Consider the following 22,567-nt stretch of genomic DNA (forward strand, 5'->3'; position numbering starts at 1 on the left):
TAAGGACAAAAAACCTTTGAATTCACTAACAACAGCAGAGTACCACCGGACTTGGCAAGAAGTGTGCTGTACTTGAACTGCACGATAGCTTGTGTGGGACGAAAAGGCTTTTTGTCCTGTGAACAGGCTTTCTGCTGTGCCTAAATGGTAATCCACTCCCTCTCCCTGTGCTACTGTTTCCTTTAAAATCAAAACTTTGCACCAAGATGGAAAGTCGAACTGTTAAGAAAGTTGAATCAGTTTTGAGGAAATCCTACTGATGTTTCTAATTGCTGCATTACATAGTGCTGAAAGTTCTAGGTGTTTTCTGAGATGTTAACCTGATGCTTAACTTTGTTAAATCTGCACTGGTAAGCCTCATCTGTATGTACTGTTCTGAGGAATGGTCGTGGTTCTACTGGTGAGTCTTCACTGATACTTAAGAAGGAATCTCTTTTGGCTTTTAAAGTACTTTTTAGTAAGAAAGAAGAGTTTTGCTGGAGTTTTTGCTGTTAATTGATCCATATTAGTGTTGGCTGTGGGATTATCCCTAATGTGTTTTGTAATTTAAGACACGTGATTCATCCCTACAAAACTGCACGTTTCTGTCTGTGAAGAGGATCTGTTGGTGCTCAGTTTTGCTTACAGTTTTGTCAAACGTGTATTTAGTGTTTCAGGTGTCTTTGTGTGAGGCAGTCACTTGTGAGTTTGAGCATTGGAAGGTGAGTTTCTATAGTGTTCTGATACTCCTGCTTTGACCATTTCAGTTTATGGTTGGAAATAATGACTACTGGAAGTAACTAATTCAGTAATGATGAGGCCCATGAAATTATTTATCTGTGCTTTTAACAGGTTACTTTTGTGATTTCTGTTTAATCAGTTTTGGGTTAGTAGTCAAATAAGACTGAAGTCCACATCGCCTTAGATTTAGGGAATTGTGTATTTGTGGGGGAAGGATTTTGTGTGCTTCAGAATGATTTCTAGCAGTGTGTTAGTGGCTGCTGAGGCTGGGAGCAAGAAGCACTGCAGTACATAGGGATGCTGGAGGTTACAAGCAGCAGTCCTGAAAACTTGGCTCATGCAATAAGAACGGAAATGAGTTTACAGGTTTCTGAAATTATCAGCCTTACCAAAAAATAAAAGAAATCTGTAATATAGGAGTCTCTTAGATTTTTGAGGCTTGCTTCTGGTACAGTGGGGAGTTGGGAAACTAGGTACATGCATACAAGTAATGTTCTGCATGTAGGTATTCACCTGTGATGCATTTTCTGCAGTGCAGGGTTTTTCAAGAGGTTGGTTCTTCAGTTTTGTGGATGGCTCTTACTTGAATGTGTTGCTCCCTCAAAAATGAGAAACACTGAGGAGCTAGTGGCTTTTTTTCCTCATGGTACTGGGATGGATTGAGCGTGTGCTTATGTTAAAAAACAGTAAACAAACCTAATTTAATATAGCTCTATTTAAAGAGCATCTCTCCAGGTATTCTAGAAAGGGCGATGTCATTCCTAGCTGGGCTGCTCTGTAGTGGAAGCCCATAGCTTGTCTTCCATTTTGGTCTTGTTTTCCTTTAATTCAAATGCAGCTTTCTTTTTTGTCTTGCCCCTTCTTTGGTGCTCCTTCTCTTGCCCAAATTCTGTACTGACGATGTACCAGGGAGCCGTGTAAGAAGTGCTAATGCAAGAAAGCAAGAAGCTTCTCATGCAAGAAGAGTTCTTGTGGTGTTATAAATCTGTTTGAGTCTCCTTTTTGTAACAAAAATGTTTGAGTGGCTCCTGCTGGGATTGGTGGTCTAATCAGTGCCCAGTTGGGTGGCTCTGGTCATACATGTGTTCTCCTGAGCTGCTGCTCCTAATCCTGCTTGGCCCATTGTCACAGAAGGGCTTTAGGTGAGGTATGGGTTGGCTCAGTATGACGGGAAGCTGTGACTTCTGTATCAGCGTTTGGTAGAAGGCTTCATGTCTGCAGTAACCCTTGAAGTGAAGGACTTGGGAGAGAAAGTCAAGGACCATTGTCAACTGTTTCACTGGATATCGCTTAAAGGGTGAAAAACTTCCATAAAATTAAAAAAAAAAAAAAAGCCAAGGAAGTGATTTTGTGGTACGTTTACAGAACGTTGTGTTAGATGTGGGCTTTGTATGAAAATATTTACAAACAGTATTAATTTCTGCAAAGTTTCAGTTCTCATCAAATGCTGTTTAGGAATTCTGTATCTGTGCCCTTCCTAGGCTCTGGGTTCTCATTTTGCTTCTATCTCCAAGGTTCAAATTCTGTGGTGTTTCACGATGACTTTTTATCTCTGGCTCATGCTGTGGTATTCTTAATGCTCGCTTCTCTTTTAGAGTCAGTTTTATAACATTTGGTGGAAACAGTTTCCAAACCTTGCCAAAGATGACATCTGGGCTTCTCATGTCAGTTATGATAGCTATTTTGATTATATGGCTACAGGTAATTATTGCTAATGATGTGCATTGTTTAAGGGAATGCTCTGGCTTAACTCAAGAGCCTATTAAACTTTGCTTCAGTGGATACAAGCTTTCTTCTCTAATCTTCTCCAAACCTATCACTAATGGGATGTTTTAGGAACAGTGCCATAAAATTGTTGCAGTGTAGATGAATGAAAGTGCTTTTTTTTTTCTCACAAGAGAGCTTTGAAGAGTGAAGAAAAGTTGTATGCTGAAGGCTTCTCACTGAATGGGGTTAAAAATACAGAATATTTGATCTGAGGTAAATTACTTGCTTTTGTTCTTTTCCCCCCCGTCAGTGCCATTTTTTTTTTTTGTTATAATTTGGAGTAACTTTCCTAAAAGAATACAAAATCTCCTTTGGAGAAGCAGGAATGCCCACCACGGAGAAGTGGATCCTCAGGAACTTCCAGTCTTCCTCAAGCCCTAGATGTAGGGTAAAGACTTTGACCTTTTATTCCAATTTCTGCGTTAAGGCTCTCTCCAGTCTTTCAAGCTTTGGGGTGAGATAAGCAGCTCTTGTGAACGTGACTTGTCACAAAAACACACGTGGCTGCCGTAGGTGGCAGAGGGTGGACCTTGCTGGTGAGGAGCAGGAGCAGCAGGCAGGTTGCTGCTGGGGTCCCTCTTGCCGCAAGCACCGGGCGTCCACCTCCGCGTGCAGCCAGCTGCCCTGGAGGGACAGACTCTCTGCAGTGGTGGTAAGCCTTGTGGGTGCCTGGGCAGGAGTGTGAATCGTTTGGGGCAGGATGGGTGCGGAGGGGGAGACAAGGCTGGGATCGGACGTGGGGCGGCAGGAGGAAGAGGAGGAGGCAGCGTAGACCTCGTCAAGGCAAAGCGCAGAGGCATTGCGCGCCCTTTGGCTTTTGGCAGAGGAGTTGCTGCTTCTTCCAGTGCTGGAATAAAGCTAAAAAAAAAAAAAAAGCTGAAATTGTGCTATAAAAGATGGAGTTGCTGCAAAGTATAATTAAGAAAATTAGGCTAATTAAGATAACATTTAGGATTATGACAAAGCTTGGGGGGGCAGGGGCAAGCATGTTTAGTTTCACTTCTTAACCTGCTAGTGTTGCCCACAATTTAAACTTACCTTACGTAACCCGTGGTGCTGATGCCACTCATCTTACCCAGGCTGCCTTGGGTGTGCGTGTTTTTGTGTTTTTTCTCCTATTGACCTTAAATGATTTCTTGATGACCCCTTCCCCCCCCTCAATTTTCAGCGGCTTAAGTTTTGCTGTCATTTAGTTCTTTAATCAGTAAAGATTGTTCTACTGATACCAGTTATACATAAAAATTAGTTTAAAAAAAAAAAACACAACAAAACACTTAAAGTTAATCACTCAACTGATTTGTATTTGTTTAAAGTTCACAGTCCTTTGTAAAAACTGAAAATCTCCATGTTCAATGAAGCATTTTGTTTATGAAATGTTATCTTACAGGAATTAGCCAGTCTTGAATGCAAATGCTATATTCTTTCTTCAGAGCTACTCTTGCGGAGATGCAAATTTTATTTACATTTTGGAGTGCTGAATGTTTGATAATTAGGAATATTGAAACTTAAGAATGATTTGCCTATCTAATATGGAAAAATCTGCAGCAGGATCATTAAAACCAAGAGGAGATACCAGAGAAAGCAGAAAGCTTCATGATCACAGAACATGAGGAAAATGAGGTAGCAAGTCATGTGCTGTGATTCGCTAGGCTGAGAAGTACTTTTGTATGGCATTTTATCTGCCAAGTGTAAGAAGCCACTCTCCTTTCATATTCCATGGCTCAATGAGGCATGGAAAGCCATTTCATGCACTATACATAAGAGCTTTCCCTGTTAGTCTCTCAAACATTTTGCACCATAAAATAAATATTTTATGCATTCTCTTTTTAAAGATTAAGAAGTTTCTGTGGAGATGCATTTCAAGCTGGCTTTAAATGACACTGACCTACTTTCTGGCAGTAATGAGTCTGTTTCTGTAAGTTATCTGGGGGCAAGAGCATTCTTTCAATAAACATAAGGACTACTGGAGTAATTTCCAGTTCTCCTTTAGCACAGTTGATACTTGGTGGCTGCTGTCTGGAAGAAGATTTGGACACAGCCTATCCCTGCTTGCCCCTACTTGTCTGGTGCTCCATTCACTACAATGGGATTATTCTAGATTGGGCACTCAGGCTCCTACTTAGGAGTAAAACACAAGTAATAGCGAGTATAGGTAGAATAGACTTCGAGGTTGGTTGACAAATAAGCTCAGCAGCAAGATCTGCCGGTAAGAGGTACTCATTGCTGCTTCTGTTCCACATGGGACAAAATAAGCTGTATGGGAGTGTGGTCATGAGGGTGATAAGAAATATTGTGACCTAAGGACCTCACCTTGAAGATGCCACCACTTCAGACCTGACTGGTAATTTACTTTTTCCCTTGCATTTGTTTGAGAGCCGTTGGTCAGTCGTAGTCAAGGCTGGCATCCTTACTTCTCTCCTCATGCAGTACTTGTCAGCTTTTTCCTCTCTAAATGCATTGTTGATAAGGTCTGTATTAAGAGAATATTTTTGTTGCTTGGGTTGAGTGTCCTGGGTTGCTTTTAGGAATGGGCTAGTAACTGTGGCTATCCTGTTGGTATTCTATCTGCCCAAGAAAAGGCTTTGGCAGCTATCTTAAACTACAGCATATGGAGAAGTTTCTTTAAGGACTGCATGCTATTTTGACAGTGACTGGAGGTAGGAGGTGTTCTGTAAAATCTCCTGTTACAGTAAAGTTGTCAGCTCTGGAACAAAATTTGAAAGGCATACCAGTGGAAGATTAGACTTCTCATTATGCGAAAGAAGTGGCTGTTTCTTGATCCCTAGAATGTGTCTCTCCGGGCTTGGTTGTCATTCATGTGAAAAGCAGTGTGATGTGTTGTTGTATAGGATGTGACTTGGAGAAAAGTCCCCGTTTCACCAAACTGCAAAGCAGAAAGGTTCTGTTGATCATTTAGTTGCTGTGATGGCTGCTGCATGGTGGGAGCTCACAAACTGAGCTATACGAGCTACATTAGAGCTCATGAGGAGTCCTGTGATCCAAGCAACACGTGTTGATCCACAGAGACTGTTCTTTTCAGGGAGGTGATGCCAGTCTGCACCAAAAAGCTTTGGCTGGGAGAGCTGAAAACCTTTGCAAGACTGGAACCAGGCACTTAATTTTCTTTCTTCAACTTATGAGTGAAGAACTACTCCGCCAAGTATTCATATGTATGTGTAAGCTGAGGACATCCTGGATTTCCTCTAAGGGGAGTAGTATCGTTTTGAGGAACATGACAGTTTTAAGACTGCTACCCTGGAACCTGTGAAGCTTTCACTCTCTGGAGCTTCAAATAGTTGAGACCTTCTGTGCCAGGTTTTTATTGTACCCTCCAACGGAAAGAATTGTTTTGTGCTTCAACTTGGGGTTCAAGTTGAAGTTCCTTCTAGGTCAGCGTCCCTGCTAAGTATGTTCCTCTTGCTTCTATTTTTCCTTTAGATGCAGTTCTTGCACTTTGGAATTCTTTAAAAGCCTGCTTCTAAAGCAGCGTTTTAGCCTGTGATGTATCCTGCGGTGTAAGGATGAGAAGCAGCTGAGAGGGAGATAACTGAATTATTTTGAATGAGGCATAGGATGAGAAAAGGATAGAAAAGAGGTTTCTCTTTTAAAGTCAGACGATAATATTTAAGATAGTCCTTAGCCCCTTGTGTCTCACTTGGAAAGCAGACAGACTTTTTTTCTGTATGCTTACTGTGCTTCTGGTATTCACTTTTGGTCAGCCTTAGTTTGACCCATATCTTCTCATGTATACTTCCTTAAATTACATTTGTTACTGGACTGTACCAAGGAGTGTATTCTCAGTATTTATCTTAAATTATTCAGCTTGTCTTAGCGCCAGGCTCTCGCATCGATGAGGCTTGTCTTCGTGCCTTTGCTGTGGTCAGATCAATTAGGACAGTGCTGATCCTGAAGGAACATTTCAGTCATTCTTGCGACTCTGAAAGTGATTTAAGGGCAGGGGCAGAAAATCCACTTATTTGCAGATGGATGTCAGCCATACATGGCATTTTTCATCCTTTAAGTACAGGAATTTGGCCATCTGATTACCTGTGCTTTGATAGGTGCTGTTTACCCTAACTTCAAAAGAAAAATGTTGCTTTGTTTTGTGAGAGCTCTTGCTCAAAAGATTTTTTTTTCTTTGAGAAGGTTTTCATGTTGGTTGGGAGGGAGAAGGATGAAGAAAAAACTGCTGTGCAGTATGTTGCCATTGTATCTCGTATTACTGTTCCTCCTTTTTGTTGTTTTCTTCTTGAGCTGTGGTACTTGCTTTCTTTTTCTTTGTCCATTGGCACGTTCCTGTACGCTGCTGGCTGGGCAGGGGCCACGCTGCAGTGACTTCGTGCAAGGAGAAACAGGCGAGTGAATCTCTGTTAGTGCCTTTGACTTGTTGATCAGTGAGAAATGGGGTATACGTTTAATTCTTCCTCTAAGAAAAATAATATTAGTATATCAGGAGATCTTTTAAAAAAATTGTTCTTATAACTAAACAAAATACCGTTGTTTCATCAGTTACTGGGAGAACTACTGGGAAAACCAGATGCTTTCCAGGCAATGCCCTTGTTTGCTTTGAAATACTTGACAGATTCATGGTACTGTCATGGTTTGGCTCAATGATGCTTGATAGATTGATGTTCTGAAATGTTGAAGCAAATTTTCAGCCTTTCAAAAGGATGAAGCTGATATTAAACTTTGCAGCTACTGGAATCTGAATTACCTACAGGAAAATATTCGTATGGGCTTTTTTGAGATGCTACTGTCTCCCTGTAATCTATTTCAAACTGAACTAGATCAAGATTACTTAATGTCTTCTTTCAAACAAAAAAAAAGAGGTGTGCTGACTGTGACTATTTAGGGATTCGTCTTGAATTTCAAGCATGATTCAAGCTTAATTTTTAATGCTTAAAACCCAGCTAGGTGGCCTGGAAGAGCCCATCAGAGCACGACATGGTTCAGCAGCGCCCTGGGAGGCAGATGTCAGCCTGTGGACCTGACACCGTGGCCGCTGCCTGGCCGAAGGGGCAGCAGAGGCTCTGGCAGGGAACGCACAGAGCAGACTGGGCCTTTCCAGTGTTTGCTTCCAGCCCGTGTACCTCCGCTGTGGCTCCATCAGAGCTGTCCTGCAGGCCGGAGGTGTGAGGCCTTGGTGCCCTCCGCGAGGATGGCTGGGCCTGGCCAGCCCATGGGCCTCTGGCTGCAGGGCCTGAGGAAGGTACCTGGGCAAGCCCGTGGCAGTGCTGTTAATTACACTCTTGAGCTGTTAATTACCCTCTTGAGATCTCTTTGGGAGCGGTAAAGCTGCATTTCTCAGTCCTGTTTCTGTCATCCGTTCAGCTGCTTTTTGGGGGCTGTTTAAGCTCCGGCACTTGCAGGGAATTTGTCTCCCTCCACAGTCACTGGCGAGAGTGGGCACCACTTCACAGCATGAAAATTGATGTCCTTGGGGCTCTGCTTCCTCTTGCTGAATGAGGAGTGGAGCAGTGGCATCTGAGCTCTTTGCTGCAAGCATTGGAGCTGGGTGCTTATGGAGATTAAAAAAAAAACAAAAAAAACAAAACAACCAAGCTTTCCATTGGTGCTGCTGGTATCATTTTGGTTGTGCCAAGGTCTGAATAATATTCAGCACTGAAAAAATCTTCCTCTGTGTATTGATACTTGCAGCTGACTTGAATGTGAGCGAGGAGGATTTTAGCAGTGCCGTCGACTCCTCCACTAGATACTCCTGACCATGGGCAAGGTAGAGTTGCTTGCAGTGGACAGAACTTGTGGAAAATCTCGGCACTGCAGCTGCAGTCTGTGGTAGGGCTGGGATCAGGATGTTGGAGGAATGACAGATGGATTCAAAGAAATCATTTAAAAAAAAAAATCAATCCTTACCCTTTCACTATTCAAGAATCTATGTACTCATTCTGTTTGTAGCTGTTATGTTGCCAAACCACATAAATAGCTTTACAGGGAAAATTGTAATAGGAGCGAGGTCTAGTCTGTGAGCTTTGAACTGCTAGCCTTGGCTTCAGGTAACCATTTTGTCCTGAAAGGCTGCTGCTGTAGTCATGTAACCCCATCAGGTTTTGTGTAATAACAAGATGTATGAGCCTTGGGGTGAGGGGGGAGTGGGGCTTGATGCCTGTCTAAGCAGTTTACTCTTTGCATTGTGTATGTTGATTTTTTTTTTATGGTATTGTTGTCCATGAACTACTGTGTAATGACTGTTTGCTCTCAGGTTTCACTTTCTAATCAATAGACCAAGATCAATGCAGTTATTTGTATATGTGGTCTCTTCAGATATCCAGCTAGTCAGGCTGGGTGCTGCTGGGATAGGTAATGCCACCCTCAGTTGCCTTACTTGCTGAGAGATGAGAGGACAGCAATTTTTTTTTACTGCTGTAAAGTTGGTCCAGTTTTTTTGATCAATTAACAATTCTTCAGGCAGAGAAACCTTGCAGCTCAGTAAGATGCACTTAAACTAAAAAAGCACAAAGATGATCCATTGAGACAGATTTTTAAAATTCTGTTTGTGTTTAAATCATGCAATTTAAGGATAAACAGACTTTTTCACTCCTTTAACTGTGACCTTTGTTTTATGCTGGATATGAAAAGAAACATCTTAGCTTAAAACTTTTCTACGGTAGTGCGCTTCTGCTCTGTAAAATGCTTGAGCTGCTCTTGTGGAGAAAGGTAAAAGCTCGAGCTAGACCAAGCTGATAGTCTTTCTCTTCGCTGGTCAAAAAATAACCCAGAACGATAAAAAGTCCAGAGCCCTTAAACCAAACTCTATTAGTCCATCCAAGTCCATCCTTGACTTGTCACTTCCGGAGAAAGTCAAAAACTTCCAAATACTTTGTTCTGAGCAAGGTGTCCCTGGTCTCGTACAACCTTTGCCAGGAGAAGGCATGCAATCTTTACAGTTTAGCAAACCAAGAAGAAGGGCTTAGGCATCTGTTCCCTGCTGACAGCAAGTATCTGATTAGCATTAGATTTTTTTTCTTTCCAGCAGGTGGAAGGCCCGTTCTGCAGGCTTGTAACTCTTGACAGGTTTATCATGAAGGCTTCTTGGCAGGTAGGGGTGATGCTGCTCATTCAGTCTGCATTCAAGATTCTGGCTTTTTTCCTTTAAAACGTGGCTTTATGCTGTAGCTGTTTCAAATAGATCATGGGACTCTTCCTTTGTTTTGCTTCTTAGCGTCCAGAATTGCAGCGGGTAGAACCCTCGCAGGGTCAGTATACTTTAATTGTTACCTCTGCTTCCACCAAAATATATTTGAAGTGATCTGAGCAAACGTAGCATCAGTTTATATTCACAGAGGATCAGGAAGACTCCAAACTAATCTTCTCATGTTGCTTTTTTCATGAGAAGGGGTGTGCATAATGTTTCTGTCCAGTCACTGCGTTCTGCTGCCTTACACTGGCTTTCTAACGGAGCAGCTGTGTAAGAGTTGTGCTTCTAACTTTTTTCAGTTGCGTTTGTCATGCAAGACCTCAGCTTGTTTTTTTTAGCAGTTGACCAAATCACTTTCTGACTGGGTGCTTAAAGAGAATTCCTCCTCCTCCACTGATTAATTTCTGGCATGGAGCATGAAATAGCTCTTGCGTCAATAAGTCGTCACAACCTTTGCTTGTCTCTGTCAGCGTAAATACGGTTGGACTCTAACACGCCCCAAAGTAGGCCAGAGGTTGCTAATTTTGCAGCTGCAAAGGGGCCGAGTCCAAAAGAGAGCTGCGGGATGCATGTGCTTGGTGGGATACCAGAGCTGCGGCAGTTCAGGTTACACATTGGGCACACTCTGCCACCCCTCCTCTCTGCACTGTTCTTTTTTTAGTTTCTGGAATTACAATACATTTTTTAAATATAAATTATATGCTAACAGTCTTAAGAGGAGTGTGTTTTTAGGTACATTTGTGTTTAGTTACTAGAACAAACGTGGTCACTTTTACAACTATGGCCAAGCCAAGTGTCTTTCTGTTTATACCCCAATTGCTCGGGTTCTGTTTGAATTACTTACGAAAAGCAGATTCGCCAGCCTGCGTGACCCTGGTACTTGAGGCTTTGCTGATTTTCTTCGGTGAACTGCGGTGTTGCTCAGACTTGCTTGCCTCCTGCCGCCCAGGTAGATACCAGTTGTTTCACAGACAGACTGCTGCGGTCCTCTGCTCCACGGCTGCCTGCAGATCATCGCTCTGGAGATGCCGCCAGGCTCAGGACAGCGCTTGCAGCAGCTTAGGACTGTGCCTGCTTCGTGCTCCCCACCTCTGTGTGGACCACTGGGTGAGCTGAGACCTTGCTCTCCTCCGTTGCCTTTGGTCTCTTGGGAAGGCTTGCTTTTCAGATCGTTCCTCATGCTGCCTTTTTCTGCTGTTAACTCTGCAAAGCAAAACTACTGTTTGCTTTTGTCAGGGAGGATATGGATACCATTACAAAGAAGAATGGGATGTTTTGGGATAATTGATCAAAGTAATTAGGTAATAGCTACTTAATCTTTAGAGGGTTCCAGCAATTAGATAGAAGAAACTTCCTACAAAGCCATTTGCTTGAAAAACTCTCGTTGTGCAAATCAGGTGCTGAATGCTTCCAGAAATGGACGGTGAGAAACCTGGTAAATAACTGTGCAGCTTTTAAAGACAGGTTAGAGCTTAATTTTCAGGAAATGTAGTGACTGCATTTGTTAGCTGAGACGTAAGAAAACCGGAGTTTTACTGCAAGGATGACAGCATATTTCAGGTACTCCAGTCACTGATATTGTTTTTTTAAATTATAGCTGAATGGAAAAACAAATGCTTTTTTTTTTTTTAAGTTGCTTTTCTAATAGCAAAAGCAATGCAAAGTGAAGTGGGAGTGAAGTAAAGTCCTCCTCTGCAGCAAGCTTACTATCGCTAGTAACCAGTGTGTAGTGCGTGCAGTGTTGCTGTGCCCCCTGGGACACGCTGTGGTGGTGGCAGAGTGGCGCAGGCTGTGCCACTTGGCATGTGAGCCGCCGTGGAAGCCTGCAGCTTGGCATTGGCATGGCAGTGGCTAATGAAGGGATGCTGCTTCGCTGGAGCAGCTTGATCCTTGAAAGCCGTCCATAGTTCACCAATAAAAAGTAAAGCAGAAAAGGAGCGAAATGAAACAGGGAGACACGTGAAAACCTAGAGCAGCAATGGCTTAATACTATGAAATGTCCTGTTGATCAAGGCACGCTAAAGAAATGTGTGTAAGTGATGGACTTAGATATAAAGAAACGCTTTTCCCCCCATGGCAGAGTAGCTGCAGCCTGACGTTTCAGACACAGGCTTCTTTCTGTGTCTGGATTCTCGGAGAGAGGCTTGAGGGAGCTGCTGAAGAGTCGGAAACGATGCACGTACAGCTGTTTGTCAGCACGAATCGGAGCTTGGGGTAAAGGCTGCCAGTTTGCTGAGACTACAGCAGCTTCTCCTGAAAGAATGCACTGATTTGAATTAAAAGGAAAAAAAAGTCTGTTCAGTCTTTCTGGAAGCATCTTCCTTCTCCTGCTTGGATCACTGTGCCAATGCCTCAGAGCTCCCCTACCGGTAGATTTGGCACCGAGGAGACCAGAGTAGTTGCGCAGGCTTGATGGAACAAATGGCATTAGAAATATTAAGAATATTCCTAAAGCTTACAGTAATTATTTATTTTTTAATTCTCTTGATCTGTATCTAAATAAAAACAAAACCTGCTGGTGGAGTGATGGGGGAAAATTCTTAGAAATACCATTCCCAATGAAGGTTTTAGATGTTATTTCACCAATTTTGAGAAGCCAGCTGCTATCAAACCAACTGTTTCTTATTTAACTTTCTGAAAAGTTGTTTGTCCTTTAAAAACCAATCTGTTGGTCCTGATGCATATGCCAACCTACTGCAGGCATGCGTAAGCCTGAAAGGGCAGGCCTATGTATGATTTGTATCTATAAACACTTTCAGTGATATAATCCATGTCTATTTGATGAGAAAGCTGTCCACTTGCAGTTCATTTTCCTTGCCAGAAAGGAAAGTGTGGCTTGTTCTCAGTCTGAAGTAGGGATTTGACAAGCTCTCTGTTTTTTAGTACAGGATCCTTCATCTTGTGCCAAGTTTTGGAGTAGATGTCTCCCCTTCCCCTTCCTCCTCCTCTCTTTAGTTGTAAGCTAAATATTCATGAGGATATTTACATGTTTTGGTCAAGCTTAACACATAATCTGTGCAGAGCATCTTTTTCCCGTTAAAGCTTGAGGTTTGAGAACTAAAGTATTTTTTTTAATATTTCCTGGTGTAGTTTGTTTATTCCTACATCAGAGATGGGTCTTGTGGTGCCGGCGAAGCCACAGGATGATGATGATGATGGCTGCAGGAGAAGGCACTGTGGCTGGCTTGGCAGCTGCCTGCCCGTACCTGTGTTGGTGCGCAGAGCGCGTTTGCCCGTCGTGCTTTTGTTGTAAAGTCAGCTGGCGTTGTTTATGCTTTTGTGCCATTCTTCTTGTGAGAGTCTGTGCCTAGCCTGGATTTGAGGATCTTGGCAGAAAGTGACTGCTCAGGAGTGTATGATGCTGTTAGACAGCAACAAGGCTGTTTTGAGTTGGCTAAGGGATGTAGGGTTGTGTATTTATGTGTGCATATGTATTTATACGTGTGCGTGTGTCTATCTTAACTCTCCTTTGGTTGCTAAATCTGTAGTTTAACATTTTTTGTGTGTGGAAGGAGAACACGGGGCCATTTTTGGTTTCAAATACCAGCTTTTCAGTGGGTACGGGTCAGCTCCTGTTCGTTAGTGTGTGTGATGCTGCGGTCTGGCCACGTGTCTCTGTCCAGGCTCCTCCTGTATGAACTGGGGAAAATTATTCTTTAGGCCTGCCTTTGGCTCTGGGCTGTGCTTTTCTGTGGCCTTGCAATGCCGGAGGCCTAGGAAGCCTGATGTTGGGTCTGGGCGTCTGACGTACCTGTAAGCAAACTGAGCTTTGGTGTGGTGTTGGGTGCATGGTGAGCAATGCCGGGCGAAGGGCGGTTAATTACAAAGGGAATGTGAGCTTCCTAACTGCTGAGTAAAGCCAGCCGTGTGTTAAATCAAGGCGTGCTCTCCCCTTCCGTTTCCCTGGTCACTGAAGAGCTGGAGAGTAAAGGCGAGCGTAACTCAGGCGGGGAGATGGAGTGGCCATCTCTCTCGTCCCTGGGGCATCCAGCACGCCGACACCACCAGCGATGGCATCGCCGCCCGCACGGAGCACAGCGGGATGCACCTAGCAGCACTTCCGTAGATGCTTGGTTTTGGCCAGCTGGACATCATCTAGGCAAACGTCAGGTTTGGTAAGAGTGAGACTGGATGAGCCAGTTGAGGAGACTCAGGGCGCAGACGCTGCCCAGCCAGCAAGTCAGTGATGAGTTTGCTCTGCGTGTGCCGGTACCACAGTCGGGGCGATGGCAGCTGAGTAGATGCTTTCATTCACAGGCAGCCCTCGCCTGCCTTGCTGTTGTCCCATTAAGGGGCAGCAGCCCCTGATCAGCAGTGAGCTGTACTGAGCGTGGGATGAAGCAGCCCATGCGTTGACGGGGACTTTGAACAGGACCCAGGGGCCCCTGCGTCCTAAAACCGTACCAGTTTCCCTCCTCCTGGAAGAAACGGTAAGATAGCTTCAGACAGGCTCTAAAATCCCTTTGTTGCTGCTTATTTTGGGTTATATTTTGCTGGTTTTCTGTCAAAACTGCTTTCTTTGTGAGAAGCCGGTCGGAGAATATTCACTCAGGAGCCGTCAGTTTTAAGAGCTGGATTGCTTTAGGTGCGCAGCCCCAGTCAGCGCGCTGGGCTGCGGAGCTGTAGGGGGTGCCCTGCCTGCTGGTGAGCTGGGCACAGGGCCGGCGTGGAGCAGTCTGCTTGTGATGCCTCGCCTGGGTTGCTGAGCTCCGGACGAGTACGGATCTCTACAGAAAGAGGAAATAATGGAAATAATTTTATATTTAATTTTACAAGGAAATAATGATGCTTGTAGCTGATTTAGACACGTGCATAGGGTGGCTTTAGCAAGGAAAAGGATCAGATGTAGTTGTGTTGAAAGAACTCTTCTGCTAGAAACTTTTTTCTCTTAAAATAAGTAAATTGAATGTAGGACTATTTCTCTTGAACTACACTATTTTTTTCCTAATATCTTACAGTGGAAATGTTTCACACCAGAAAGGTGTGTGTAGTGTTTTGAAACTGTCATGAGATCGTGACTGACTTTTATTTTGAAAGAGGCAGAACGCTCGGTATTCGCTTTCTTCATGGTTTTTTTTTTTACTGTTTTCTTGCACGGCTGCGTTTTCATCATGTCTGCTGGCTTGTTTCCTTTCGTCCACTTGCTAGTTGTTGATAACATCCTGGTTAGTACGCTTTTTGTATTGGTAAATTTAAGTGATTTATCGGCTTAGTTCCAGTCCCCCCCCCCTTTTTTTAACCATTCTGCCACCTCCAAGGTGTTAATTTTGCTGACTAACTGGTATGTAGCTAGCTTTGTGCACAGGGAAGCTGCACGGAGGAGAGCTCGGACTGGGGTGTTTCTCCCAGATCGAAGCTGGCAGAGTCTGCTGGACATTGTCACTGCTTGCCTCTGCCGGCCAGCTGATTCCCCGGCTGTAATAAGAAAATTACTGACTTGGAGCTTCCACCTAGCTCATGCTTCAGATGTGTTCAGGGGTATTTGAGCTGCAAGGCTCTTAAACACGACTAAAGCAGGCAGCCCTGCCTCTGCTAGCGAGTGCTGTGCTGCCTGCACCACCACTGGTCTCCAAATTGTTTCAACTTGAGCCTTTTTTAGACACCGAGAAAATAAACTGCCGTGCGGGTTTTTTTCCCGGTCCTGGACTTGTGAAATGCCACTGCGGACCTCTTTCCAGGATAACAACCACTGAAACATCTAATTATGGATCAGTCTCTCGTTCCAAGCATCACATGCTCATAAGGCTTTCTGATATGTTGCACAGATTTTTCAAACCACTGACCTTTGCAGAGTGCCCTTGGCTGTGCCAGCAGAGAGCACGCTGGCAGCTTAAAGATGTTTTGTCTGGCATTTGAGCAGAGCTGAAAACTTACTGCTGGTGGAAACAGATGAGAGGGCAGAAAATGCAATGCGTGCTGAGGCTTTGGATGTCGAGCGCTGTCTGACGGCGAGCGGCGGCGGCAGTTTGTTGTTCCGCGTTGAAAGGTGACATTAATGGTGAAAGCTCTGGGGGTGGAACGCAGGTCGGACGGTAATCCCAGCAGCTCTGTTGTCAGCAGTGGTTTGCAGGCCACGTGCAGCCCGTTATTAATTGCGCTGCCTTATAAACGAGCGGTTGCGCGCAGCCGTGCGCGCACGACTCTCTGCAAAGCTGCTGCGCCGTGGCAGAGCAGCCAGATGTCACAACTCGCTCCCGATTGCTCTCACCAGGTAGAGCTACGGGAGGAAAACACCTACAGCTTTGGAAGACACAATAGCTGAGTGGAGGGAGCTGGGGGTGATGTGTGTGAAGGATATGTGATTTGTGATGCTGGAGGCTCAAGGCAAAAATAGTATCATTTATAATAGTAAAAGTGAAGACTTCTGCACTACGCCTTTGCATTCTGCCAGCCTGTAATGAATGGAGGAGTAGTTTGCTTACAGATGACATGCAGGAATGAATAAGCACTTGAAATCTTGGTGCTGAAGAAACAGCTTTTTCATTTTGGCCTCCAAGAAAGTCAGAGCCATGTAGCTCCTTTTCTCACGTTGCCTCATGCTGCTTTAAATAAAAATGTCGTGAAGCATAAAATTAAGACTCTCTCTGCAGCCTTCAATCTCCCTGCAGAGTTCACTGTTCTGCTCTTGGCATGCTCGAGGACTTGTTATGACTATGGCTGTGTGCTGATTTTTTTGAGAGGATCCCTTAGCTGACTGTTTTTCTCCCCCCATCAGCTGGAGGAGGTGTTCAAAGAACAATCCAGAGCTTTGAACTCCTTCACCAGCTATAAAGATCTCATCCGTACGGGCTCGGGGATGGTGTAGGCACGGTGTCTTACTCAGAGCGAGTTAAGGTAGTGCGGGCAAGCCTTCAGCTGGAGGAGAGCTGAAAGGAGTTAAATCAGGTGTTAGTTCGTCACGCTGGAATGTGGAGCTGTTCCTCCCTTTGGTCACCGGGTGGTCGCCCTCTTGCTGTTGTGATGGCTGCCCTGAGAGTATGTTGCAGGTCTCTGGAGCGGGCGTGCTCACGGCGCTGAAAGCTGGACCCATCGTGGCTTTTGCGGTCCAAATGGTGGCTGGTGTGCATGCAGCTTGCTTCGCTGGCACAGCCTGGTGAGAGCTGGTTGCTGTTTTTTTCCTAGCCCAATTACTTACCCAATTACAGATTTTGCCTTGCCTAACTACTGAAGAGGGGGGCTAACTTTGAGTTACACTGCCAGCCACCGCGATGCCTTAGATTTGTAAGAGAGCTATTGCAGTTGTGTTGTTTTAGGCATGCAACGCAACCCTGACACGTGTTAATAGATGAACATCTAAAGATCTTTTGAAGGCGAAATGGAAGAGCAAGCGTACTAATTCAGATGCTTCTGGAGAAACAGCGGGGCAGGGGCAGCTGAGGGCAGGTACAAGCTATGTGCTCGAGGAGGGAGCTGCCTTCTCCTGCAGTCTCATCTGGGCAGCACTGGTGCTGTTAGAGCAGCTCTGTCTGCTTCATGCTGCTCGCTGCCCTGCTCAGGGCTGATCTCTCCGTGCTTGGTTTTCACATAACTTCCTTAGGACACCTTAAATATCTTAGTATTTGATTTGATGATGTTTTGTTATGGGAGGTGGCGTTGCTTTTTCCTTTTCCTCGTTCCCCCTCCCTTCTCTCTCGCCCTAAGCTGCTGCTGCTTCAAGTAATTCTTCCTGAGCTTCCTAGGAACACGATCCAGTGGGGAAAAGTTCAGAGGGAAAAGCTCCTCATGGTAAGAAGTTGAACACGCTTGTCTTTTCTGTTGTAAGATTAATACTATTAATTGCTTGCTTGTTGCTTAATGACAAACCAGTTAAGACATGGCCAGAAGTGATTCTCTTTCACCAGCACAATATTCTTTTTGCTGCTGTGTTTGCCAGAGCTGGCAGCAGGCACCTGTAGTACCTGAGGGATAGGCTGTTTGAAAACTACGGTGTTCTGGAATATTTTTCCATTTGTCTGGCCATGACTAATGCTTTCAGCACGTCTGATATCATCTGTACACCGCGTAATGTAGATGTGTGCAGATTTGTGCAAGAATAAGATGGGGGGGAAAAGCCAATAACTTGGCCTTTGAAAATTGGAAAACGTCAAGTTGTTATCTGTGAATGCTTTTATTATTTTCATATCCGGCTGCAACTTAAATGTCACGAGCCTCCTACTCAGAGAGGTCCCATCAGCAGGGAGTCTTGGCAGACATTTCCAGCAGAAAGCTTGGTGGTCTTGTTCGGGCTCTTGTTGGTTTGGCTCAGGTGTCTGGGCTGCCTGTCATCTACCAGGGTCTTCGGTCACCGCAAGCTGCGCTGCTAGAGGCAACTTAGAACACCTTCTTAGTTTCTTTGTCAGTTTTGATGATAAAAATAAGATTTGTTCAGTTTCTACTAAAAGTGTATCAGAAATACTGTTCTTTCTGCAGCGCTAGGTGGCTGCCTGCCTACCTGCAGACGCGCAGTGCCCGCGGGAGTCAGTCGCTGCCTTTGCTCGAGCTCCTGTTAGTAGGCTGGGTGGAAGAGGAATTGCCTGCAATGTTACTCACTGAAATGTTCAGGTATCGAAGGGATACGCATCCTGCAAGATTTCCTGTGAGTGGGCTTGTGCAGAGAAAAAATGGAAATTAGCTCTTGTAAGTGGCTGTGCGTGACACACGTTTAAAGGAAGCCCGCTAGGAGGGTACGTCTGGGTTTATGTAACGGCTGCTGCGTGTGAGGCTCCCTTTTCCCCGAAAGACCTGTTGGTCCCATTCCAGGACAGATCTTACACCCCCGAATTGCAGCGATCGTTACTCTGCCTGTCTTATTCTTCTCATGCAGAGCAGGTCCCATGCTTGCTTCTCTTAAAAATCACTTGCGGTGATGAGGTGGTCGTCAGCCAAAATCACGAAGTCCCTGCAGGAATCAGCCTTCACTTAAGCTGTAAATCCCATCGTAAAGACTGGTCCTTGAGCAGGCTGGCAGTGCCCATTATCCTGCCTGATGGCAAGCGGTAGGAGATGCTTAGGCCCCGAGACACAAAGCAGAGAACCCGAGTTAGGTATGGAGTAATTCTTGCCGCTGGGGCACCTGAGAACCTGGATGCTTTGGCCTGAACGCGTTACCTGCGTTTGCAGGATGCGAACATCTGCCAAAGGTGCCGTTTGGAGAAATGAATTACATGTGCAGTAGGATGTCTGGAGGTGGTTTGCAGTTTGGGGTCGCCTGCTGCACACTCTAACTATGGAAAATAGTTTGTGGATGCCATTTACCGAGAATGTGGGATTTTTGGTGAGTCAGAACTGTTCCAGATAAAACCTGAGCATACTGCAGAGAGGGGCACAGTGCTGTAAGTCCTTATGAACCGTCACAAGCGATGTTATTTTGCAGCTCTAAGGGTTTTCGTTCCCATGTGTTGTGTTTGAGGGGAGATTTCATTCTACCTGATAACTGTGGGGGTAGGGAATGAAATTGTTTGAGCGTGTGATTTAGAAGCCTTAGAGATGGTATTGTACATAATAATGCAATTATGGAATTACCACTACGTCCTGTGTCTGAAATGCAGGTGTTTTGCTGCATCTGTCAGTGCTGGGGAGGGAAGCACATGCAGACATGTTCTGGAAAGAAACCCGTAATCTCCTCTGATACTGTACGCTGCACGCTTCGTGTGGTGAAGTGAGACTGAAAGCTCGCTGGCATATGAAAATCACCTGTATTCAGCTGAATCAGCTTTATAACCATTGCTGCATGACTTCCTGAATTGCTGCAAAGGAAGGATGTGCTGTTGACTCAGAAGGAGGTTTATAATGTGTCTGGGGACAAGGTCAGCAAAGTAGATGTCTGATTTTGAAAGTTACATATTTACCATATGCTTTTAAGAACATGAATCACCATGACAGCAGAAATGACTTGAAAGCCCCAGTTTGGGGGAAGTACGTATACGTGTGTGTATGTATGATATGCAGACCAAAATTAGGAGATGAAGGGGGGGGCACATGGTGTGGAGTCACATTTCAGTAGATAATAGTAACATGACAGGGCCAAGTGGAATTTGTGTTTGCATCATTAAATTTGTGACTTGCTTACATAACTGCTTCACCTGGGTGTAAACCTGTGTGTTCCTCATGGCTTATTTATATAAACTTCTGGCTGCACAGCTGCAAGGGCTGTTACGTGCAGAATAAATTTCTGACCTGAATTATGGAATGGAATCTCTTCTATGTGGATTTAAACACCCCCCTCTCCTCCCTCCCCCCAAAATCAGCCTTACTTTTTTCCTTCTGGAAACTGCTCATTTGTCTTTAATGCCTTTGTCTGCTTCAAATGTTGTCTGTGTGTGTGTGGCATAGTTTAAATTTTTATGAACAAGAATGTAAACACCAAATCCACACAAGACTTGCAGAAGAACTCAGTAGATCCAGTGCATCATCTGTTTGTTATGTAATCTGATATAATGGAAGCGAAATAGAAACCAGATGTCAAGGCAGAGCAATTACAATTTTTCATCTGCCAGTATTACAGTAAATGTACTTTGTATTCCTTTCCCCCGAATGTGGAGTTTTATTTGTTGGGGGATTGGGAAAGTGCTGCAGGGGACCTCAGAGCTCTCAGCATGATTCTTGCTTAAAGACTTTGTTATTCTGTACTTATGTTCTTTCATGTAATTAAGGTCTGTGTGCTACTCCAGATCTACTAGCTAGGGTATTTCTAATTTAAAACAAGCTGAACGAAGCTGCTTCGTCCCAGGGGACCACCTCTGTATGTCCAGCTGTATAGGTTGTATGGTCAGGTTGCAGGCGTGCACTAAATTTAGCATTCCAAGTGAAGCTGCTTTCTTTATCATGCTTGATTAAGTTTTGTAAGAAAATCCTGTCCAAACAGGTTTGATGCAGGCTCTGCTGTGGGTTCTTTAGCTGAAGAAATGTCTAGGAGGAGAGCAGATGGAAGCTGCGGTTAGCTTGTTTTCTGAAATTCACTGTGTGACTGGGAGGATAAAAGGGAAAATGGATAAACATTGATCCTTTCTGTTGGGGAAATGGATTCCTCCACTGATAGTTTATCCAGGAGGTTTATCTCTGCTGTCTTCCATTAAATAAGGCAACCCCTTGGCTGAGAGAGAAATCGATAAACATCTATCTTCATATGCATCTTCACAAGTTGAAGCATATATAAGATCTCAGAGTGGTGAGTGATTTTAATTTTCCTGTTTTCCCCTCGTGTTTTTGAACCTCCATGTTGTTGCTGCTGAAGACTTATTCTTCTCCCTTCTGTATTGCTCTGTCTGGTTAAGCTCACAGGACAGCACTACCTTGCTGGTGTGGAGTTCGTGCTTGGCGGAGGCCGGGGGGCTGGAAATGCAGATTTTGTGCAGAAGCCGGGGCTCGGGGGAGCAGGAGTGCTCCGGGAGCCGCGCTCTGCGTTGGGCATTCCAGGCGTGTTCTGCAGGCTGGCTTTGGCACCGCTGATTTACAGTTCCTCTTGGTGCTCTGTTTCACTGACAGCTGTGGAGTATGTTATGGATGAAGCTTTCATGTTCCCCTGAATAAAAATCTTTTTATTGTGCACTGACAGCTTTTTACTGGGTGGCTGCTGCTAGGCATACCTTAGATGCTAAACAGGCCTTTATTTTCTGTCTCTCTGTAAGGAATAATAAGTCAGGAATCTTTCATGAATCTGCTATCTTCATTTGTCCGTGTTCCACAGATAACTTTAAGAAACTGTTAAATCAGTTGTATGTTCCAGCTGAAGGAAGTGCTGGCAATGAATGAAAGATCCTTGCTTCTTTTTAAACAGCAAGTTTCTTCTTTTCAAAACGCAGCGAAGAGCGAGGATACGAGATCAATGCGAGCTTTTGCTGCCAGCCTGTACAAACAGCATCCAATCCTTACTGCTTCTCTCAAGGACAACCTGGAAAGTGGACAAGAACACCTGGGAAGGAGTTCATTATACGTGGTTACTGCCGAAATCTCTACTGGTACCTAGTAATGACTTCTGCAGGTTCCAGTAATGAGGGATGGCACGCTCTCGTGCGAAGAAGTTCTTAATGTTTGTGAATTAGCTGCCCTTAGAAAGCAAACTACTGGGTTCTTCCATTTCTGCAAGGCCAGGTGCACGGTGGGCTTCGTCCCTGGGCACGAGGCTCCTGGAGCTGGCACCCCGCGTGCTGCTGGGTGATAGGCAGTGGTCTTCTGGAAATAAGACCGATACCACGTGAAGCGGTAACGAGCCTTGGTAATGAATGCTGGGCCTGGCTTGCTGGAGGGGCTGACGGAAGACTTGGGGACTTCATGTCGTTTTGCTTCAGTCCCGAGCATGGTGGAGAACCGCATGGCTTGAGCTTCAGCTCGAGTTGGGTCTGTACCAATCATGTCGGGTATGGAGCATGGTGAACATCAGCAAAGGAGATCGGATGGGATGGACGCAACAAAATTGGATCATTTCCTCCTTGAACTTGAATCTGATCTGAATATTTAGATTCAAACTTTAGATACTAATTTACAGGCTGTTCTCTCCTGTTCTTTGGCTAGTGGTCTCCTGCTGTTGTCTCCGGGAAGGAATCCCTGGGGGAGCCTTCATGTTACAGCGTATTCCTCTAAACCAGAGATTTAACTGCTGAGAAGAGACTTTTCTGTACGACTCGCTGCCTTTGTGAACAGAGAACGTCTTCGGGGGCCACTGCGGCGAGCATCTTGGTGGGTTCGCCGTCGAGGCCATCCATGCAGCTCTCTTATACAGCAGGCTCCTTGCTGGATGTCACGTCACTGCTCTCTGAGGCCAGCAGGCTGGGGACGTCTCCTGCCTTGTCCTGCGAACGCTGCTGCTTGCTTCGCACTGCCTTGTGCGGTATTGAAACCAGAGCCTGCGATAACAGCGCTTAAAACCGTAGAAATACGTGACAGCCACGTAAGCCCGAGAGTGCTGGTAGAAGGAAATGACCTTTTCTTTCCTTTTTTCTAACGTGA

The 22,567-nt window shown here is 44.8% G+C and overlaps 1 protein-coding gene across 14 annotated transcripts in view; it reads left to right on the forward strand.

Annotated features, from left to right (window-relative positions):
* The window catches only part of HDAC4 (histone deacetylase 4), a 252,798-nt gene that overhangs the window by 26,027 nt on the left and 204,204 nt on the right, over positions 1-22,567 (forward strand). For 2 of the 14 annotated variants that reach the window (XM_083841237.1, XM_083841238.1), the window contains exon 1: positions 6-15,629. The exons of 11 other annotated variants lie outside the window; for them this stretch is intronic. The gene's annotated coding sequence lies outside the window, so the exon portion shown is untranslated. Of the gene's footprint in view, positions 1-5; positions 15,630-15,657; positions 17,369-22,567 lie in introns of those variants that run through there. One more of the 14 variants, XM_083841236.1, reaches the window with a different exon arrangement.

This window comes from Anser anser (genome assembly GCF_964211835.1).
Source record: "Anser anser genome assembly, chromosome: 6".
Taxonomy (NCBI): domain Eukaryota; kingdom Metazoa; phylum Chordata; class Aves; order Anseriformes; family Anatidae; genus Anser; species Anser anser.